Source organism: Triticum dicoccoides, chromosome 2A (assembly GCF_002162155.2).
Source record: "Triticum dicoccoides isolate Atlit2015 ecotype Zavitan chromosome 2A, WEW_v2.0, whole genome shotgun sequence".
Lineage (NCBI taxonomy): Eukaryota > Viridiplantae > Streptophyta > Magnoliopsida > Poales > Poaceae > Triticum > Triticum dicoccoides.
The window spans coordinates 230,176,239-230,183,542 of record NC_041382.1 but is presented as its reverse complement, the minus strand read 5'-3'; positions in this window follow the sequence as shown (position 1 = coordinate 230,183,542).

Genomic DNA, 7,304 nt, shown 5'->3' with positions numbered 1-7,304 from the left:
ATTCTACTGTGGGTGAACAAATTACTGTTGAGCAATTGACAGAATTGAGCATAGTTACGAGAATATCTAGGCATGATCATGTATATAGGCATCACGTCCGTGACAAGTAGATCGAAACGATTCTGCATCTACTACTATTACTCCACTCATCGACCGCTATCCAGCATGCATCTAGAGTATTAAGTTAAAAACAGAGTAACGCCTTAAGCTAGATGACATGATGTAGAGAGATAAATTCATGCAATATGAAATAAACCCCATCTTGTTATCCTCGATGGCAACGATACAATACATGCCTTGCTGCCCCTTCTGTCACTGGGTAAGGACACCGCAAGATCGAACCCAAAGCTAAACACTTCTCCCAGAACTACCAATCTAGTTGGCCAAACCAAACGGATAATTTGAAGAGACTTGCAAAGATAACCAATCATACATAAATGAATTCAAAAAAGATTCAAATATTATTCATAGATAGACTTGATCATAAACCCACAATTCATCGGTCTCAACAAACACACCGCAAAAAGAAGATTACATCGAATAGATCTCCACAAGAGAGGGGGAGAACTTTGTATTGAGATTCAAAGAGAGAGAAGAAGCCATCTAGCTACTAATTATGGACCCGAAGGTCTGAGGTAAACTACTCACACTTCATCTGAGAGGCTATGATGATGTAGAAGCCCTCCGTGATGACGGCCCTCTTCTAGCGGAGCTCCGGAATAGGGCCCAAGATGGGATCTCGTGGATACAGAAAGTTGCGGCGGTGGAATTAGGTTTTTGGCTCCTGTTCTGATCATTTGGGGGTACGTGTGTATATATAGGAGGAAGAAGTACGCCGGAGGAGCAACAAGGGGCCCACGAGGTAGGGGGCGCGCCCTAGGGGGGCAGCCCCCACCCTCGTGACCGCCTCTTTTGTTCCTTGGAGCAGGGTCCAAGTCTCCTGGATCACGTTCGGTGAGAAAATCACGTTCCCGATGATTTTATTCCGTTTGGACTCCGTTTGATATTCCGTTTTTCCGAAACACCGAAATAGGCAAAAAAACAGCAATTCTGGGCTGGGCCTCTGGTTAATAGGTTAGTCCCAAAAATAATATAAAAGTGGAAAATAAAGCCCAATATAGTCCAAAACAGTAGATAATATAGCATGGAGCAATCAAAAATTATAGATACGTTGGAGACGTATCACTCTGCACCGGCGTCTCCGTCCTGACCGCCTTCCTTTTTGGCCTGCCTGGCCTTGAAGCCTCTTGTTGGCGAGTTGCTGCGGGTTCGGCACGGCGTCCCGAATGCCTTCCCTGTAAAACACCATATGTATATGGTAGGTGAAGTGTCTAAAAGGGGATCCTAGTTTTTGGAGTTGGTTTTTCTTACGTGCGACGTAGGAAACAGTCCGGGATAGTCGGCCGTAATGGCCACCATGGCGTCATCACAACTTAATTGATAGAACTATCGGTCTATCAGCTCCACGAATATGTCCGGATCTTCTTCGAGTCTGGGACCGAGGGCCCGGTCAGGGTCCTCTGGTTGTGGAGATGGGTTGTTGACCTCCATTATGGCTTTTCGCAGTTCCTACCGCAATATGGCAAGGTGAGTACCTATGACAAAAAATGCAGGAAGAATGGGAGTAAGGAGATATAGCTCATCCAACTTGGAGGGTTGTACATGGAGAATCCATCCTGAGGCTTGATGCGGCTGAACTCCTCTTCCTCTCCCTTGAACAACTCGGACATAATTTTTGCTAAAGCAGCAACGTTGTCCGGACCCTTCCGCCCGCAACGGGTGGCATCATCTTCCCCGTTAAAACACCACAGGGGATGCCCTCGATATTGAAGTGGCTGCACTCCCCGCATTATGCATATTGACATAACCTCGATTACTGTCAATCCTGATTGAGCCAGCGCTTTAATCCGGTTCATCAGGTAAAGGACTTCTCCGTTGTCTTCCTCCTGGGGGCTCCGTGGGTGCCAACTTCGGCGTTTCTTCAGAGGAGCATTGTTGAACTCAGGAAGACCCCACCGAACAGGGTCCGGAAGGGGGACATCCTCCATATAAAACCATTCCGAAGGCCAGTCTTCGGACGTCTTCTTCGGAGTACCGGACAGGTATCCGGTTTCGGTGATGCGCCATATTTCGGCTCCGCCCACTTGATAAAGTGACCCCTTCTGTGTGCGGGGGACGAGGCAAAATAACCTTCTCCACAGCTCGAAATGAGCCTCGCAGCCCAGGAATAACTCGCAGAGGGCAACATAGTTGGCAATGTGTGAAATGGAAGCATGGGTGAAATTATGCAGTTTGGAGGCCGTAAAACTCTAGGAGCCCGTGGAGGAATGGATGAATTGGAAATCTGAGTCCCCTTAATAAGTAAGGAACAAGGAATGCCCGCTCCCCCGTAGAGGGGCTGGGGAAGCTCTCCGCTTGCTCCCCGCCATTGTAGGTGGCGAGCCCGGCTCGGACGGGAACCATATACGCTGGAGGGAGGAATCCCTTGGTCTGCAGTTCGACTAATCGACTATGTGGGACAGAACACCTCTCCCAATCACCGGGCTTAGGGCTACGGGGGCAGGAGGAGGAGCTGCGGAGTTAGGCCATGCTGGAGTGGATCTTTCCGAAGCGCGCTCCGATGGATTCTCGCTGCGGGAGGGTGGTATGGATTGGATCTAAGAATCCCCATCCCTTTAATAGACAATTTATTTATCTGGCTAGGGGGCGAATGTAAAAACGCCCTGGCTCCTCGTATTCATTCGACGCGTGGAAGATAGCCCTTATTGGGCGCGGAAGCCAAGAAGTCCAACATTTGTGGTGCCGAACACTACTTGACAAACGTTCGAAATTTGAAGAAGAACCAGCCTTGCAATGCCGAAGACAATACTGCGTGTCGGACTTGATGTCATTGAAGCCTGGTTCGGGGGCTACTGAGGGAGTCCTGGATTAGGGGGTCTCCGGACATCTGGACTATATCCTTTGGCCGGACTATTGGACTATGAAGACACAAGATTGAAGACTTCGTCCCGTGTCCGGATGGGACTCTACTTGGCATGGAAGGCAAGCTAGGCAATACGGATATGTATATCTCCTCCTTTGTAACCGACCTTGTGTAACCCTAGCCCCCTCCGATGTCTATATAAACCGGAGGGTTTCAGTCCGTACGACAACATACAATCATACCATAGGCTAGCTTTTAGGGTTTAGCCTCTCCGGTCTCGTGGTAGATCAACTCTTGTACTACTCATATTATCAAGAATAATCAAGCAGGACGTAGGGTTTTACCTCCATCAAGAGGGCCCGAACCTGGGTAAAACATCGTGTCCCCTGCCTCCTGTTACCATCCGCCTTAGACGCACAGTTCGGGACCCCCTACCCGAGATCCGCCGGTTTTGACACCAACAGCCCCCCTTCTTCTTCTTCCTTGACCTTCTCCCTATATGGGAGAAGGATTTCCCCTCTGGTCCATGGCCTCCATGGCGGCGGAGGGGCGAGAGCCCCTCCAAGATTGTATTTGTCTCCCTATCTCTCTCTCTGTTTCTGCATTTCAGATTCTGACATTTCACCGTTTCTTATATTCCCGGAGATCCGTAACTCCGATTGGGCTGAAATTTTAACACGATTTATATCCAGATATTGGTTTCTTATGGCAAAAGAAGGGCCCCAACCGCCTTATGGGGTGGCCACGAGGGCCCAGGGCGCGCCCGACCCCCTGGGGCGCATCCCCGTGCCTCGTGGCCCCCTCGGGCATCGCCTCGCGTTGATTCTTCTTCCCAAAAATCACATATATTCCAAAAAAATCCCCATCAGTTTTTATCCTATTTGGACTCTGTTTGATATGGATTTTCTACGAAACAAAAAACATGCAACAAACAGGAACTAGCACTGGCACTGGGCATAGTATTAATATGTTAGTCCCAAAAATAGTATAAAAAGTTGCCAAAAGTATTTAAAAGTTGTAGAATATTGGCATGGAACAATAAAAAATTATAGATACTACGGAGACGTATCAAAAGTCCAATTAAGCGTCTTGATCTATCTCTATAGATCTTGATGCCGAATATATAAGCAGCTTCACCGAGGTCTTTCATTGAAAAACTTTTTTTTAAGTATCCTTTTATGCTATCCAGAAATTATATATCATTTCCAATCAACAATATGCCATCCACATATAATATTAGAAATGCTACAGAGCTCCCACTAACTTTCTTGTAAATACAGGCTTCTCCAAGAGTCTATAAAAAACCATATGCTTTGATCACATTATCAAAGTGTATATTCCAACTCCGAGATGCTTGCACCAGTCCATAAATGGATCGTTGGAGCTTGCACACTTTGCTATCACCTTTAGGATTGACAAAACCTTCTGGATGCATCATATACAACTCTTCTTTAAGAAATCCATTAAGGAATGCAGTTTTGGCGTCCATTTGCCAGATTTCATAATCATAAAATGCGGGAATTGCTAACACGATTCAGACAAACTTAAGCATCGCTACGGGTGAGAAGGTCTCATCGTAGTCAACTCCTTAAACTTGTCAAAAACCTTTCGTGATAAGTCGAGCTTTGTAGACAGTAACATTACCATCAGCATCAGTCTTCTTCTTGAAGATCCATTTATTCTCTATGGCTCGCCAATCATCGGGCAAGTCAACCAAAGTCCACACTTTGTTCTCATACATGGATCCTATCTCAGATTTCATGACCTCAAGCCATTTATCGGAATCTGGGCTCATCATCGCTTCCTCATAGTTCGTAGGTTCGTCATGGTCTAGTAACATGACTTCCAGAACAGGATTATCGTACCACTCTGGTGCAGAGCGTGCTCTGGTTGACCTACGAGGTTCAGTAACAACTTGGTCTGAAGTTTCATGATCGTTATCATTAGCTTCCTCTCTAGTTGGTGTAGGCATCACGGGAACGGTTTTCTGTGATGAGCTACTTTCCAATTTGAGAGAAGGTACTATTACATCATCAAGTTCTACTTTCCTCCCACTCACTTCTTTTGAGAGAAACTCCTTCTCTAGAAATGATCCATTTTAGCAACAAAGGTCTTGCCTTTGGATTTGTGGTAGAAGGTGTACCCAACAGTTTCTTTTGGGTATCCTATGAAGACGCACTTCTCCGATTTGGGTTCGAACTTATCAGGCTGAAGCTTTTTCACATAAGCATCGCAACCCCAAACTTTAAGAAATGACAGCTTAGGTTTCTTGCCAAACCATAGTTCATACGGTGTCGTCACAACGGGTTTAGACGATGCCCTATTTAAAGTGAATGCAGTTGTCTCTAAAGCATAACCCCAAAATGATAGTGGTAAATCGGTAGAGACATCATAGATCGCACCATATCTAATAAACTACGGTTACGGCATTCAGACACACCATTACGCTGTGGTGTTCTAGGTGGCGTGAGTTGTCACACAATTCCACATTGTTTGAAATGAAGGCCAAACTCGTAACTCAAATATTGTAGCGATCCGACCTCAAACAGTCAAATCACGGTGCTTGAGTGTCATCCTTGGATCGGTAATGCTGACACACACAGTACTTGAATGGATTTATAATAGAGTATCAATCACACACTTATTACATCAAATGTCTCAAGAGAGAGCTTATTACAATAAATATGGCTTAAGGCCATCTAAATGAGATAACAGCGGAAGGCTTGGAAGATAAAGTGAGTCCATCAACTCCAACGGCATAGCTGAGTGCACGACAATGACCTAGCGCACCTTACTCTTCGTCTGAAAAGTCTGCAACATGATATGTTGCATCCCGAAAACGGGTCAGCACATGGAATATGCTGGCAATATAACACAGTAGAGCAATAAACAGAATAAATGCTATCACTACAAGCATATACGGCTGGTGGAGGCTCTATGATCATAATGTTTTGCGAAAAGCCAATTTTTCCGTACAATAAAGGAATATATTTTATTTAACTATCATGGTAGTTGAAACATTGAGAAGGTACCCCCATCTCAATCCCAAATTAAAAGTAATTATCAACCCAACAAATTAAATTAAAGTGATGAGATCAACATGATAATTCAAGAACCAGATACTCAAGTTGTCCATAACCGGGGACACGGCTAACCATGATTAGTTTTACACTTTGCAGAGGTTTGCGCACTTTTCCCCACAAGACTCGATCTCCTCCGTTGGATTTCTCACACTACATGGTGTTTGAGAAACGGATGACCGAGGCACAGTCTTTCAGAAGCATTAACTCTAACCCCGGGTAGAAAGTACCTACCTACATCCCCTACATCTGCTAGCCTACCACTGAAAGAGGTCATGCAACATACTCCACTATGATAGAGCCCATAATAGCTTATGGTTGCACACCGAAGTTTCTAGAATGAATAATCTTGTGATCCCTTTGAGCCTGGGTGGCGGACTATAGGAGGATCACACGGTATAACCCCGGGATCTCCTAGGAAAACACTAGTATAACTCCAGGTGCCCAAACCAACAATCCACCCAAATGTGTATTAAAGTTGCCACCTTAAGCTGAACCATTAATTAACAACCTCACATCTGTCATGGATACACTCAAACCCGATCCACGTCTACTGGCATAGCATGGCAATATATGCATATCGTAGAAGTAACTCCCAAGGGTTTGATAATAACGCTGGTAATAGGTTCTACCTCATCATCTACTTCCCAATATCCACATGTTAATCACATCCTAATCATGCAATTTTTGAGGATTGTAACTAATGCATAAAAACTAGGTATGAAAAGAGTACGATCAATGTGTTACTTGCCTTGTTGACGATCCGCAAAACCTAGTGACTCGTAGTAGCACGCTTCACACTGCGGGGATTCTATCACAAACAAACAATAGCATACAAAAGCACTCAAGAATAGATGCACGGGTAAAACTCAAATAATAAGATCGAATCTAAAAACTCAACTAAAGAGATTCGATCTGCAAAAGGAATCAATCGAATTGGAGCTACGAAACTAAAACTATGGTCAAAAGAACTTCGAAATCAAATCTGCTTGAAACCAAATTTTAAATTGTCAAAACCTTGTTCAAGTTGATTAAACAGAAAAGGGGCTCGAGAAGAAGATTTTGGCATTGGTTTCACTGGATTTGGACAAACGGTTGAGAAATGGCGAGGGTTTGAAGATCAGGGGCTAATCTGCGATAAAAATAATCGCGGATAGGTCCTTGGCCGAAAATAAAATAAAAATAAAAGACTAACGAATGAATGTTCGTTGTCTGAATCTAACCGGCGAACAACGTTCGTTAAAATGAACGAACGGACGAACGTCCGCTAAACAAATAAACCGACAAAACGAACTGAACCG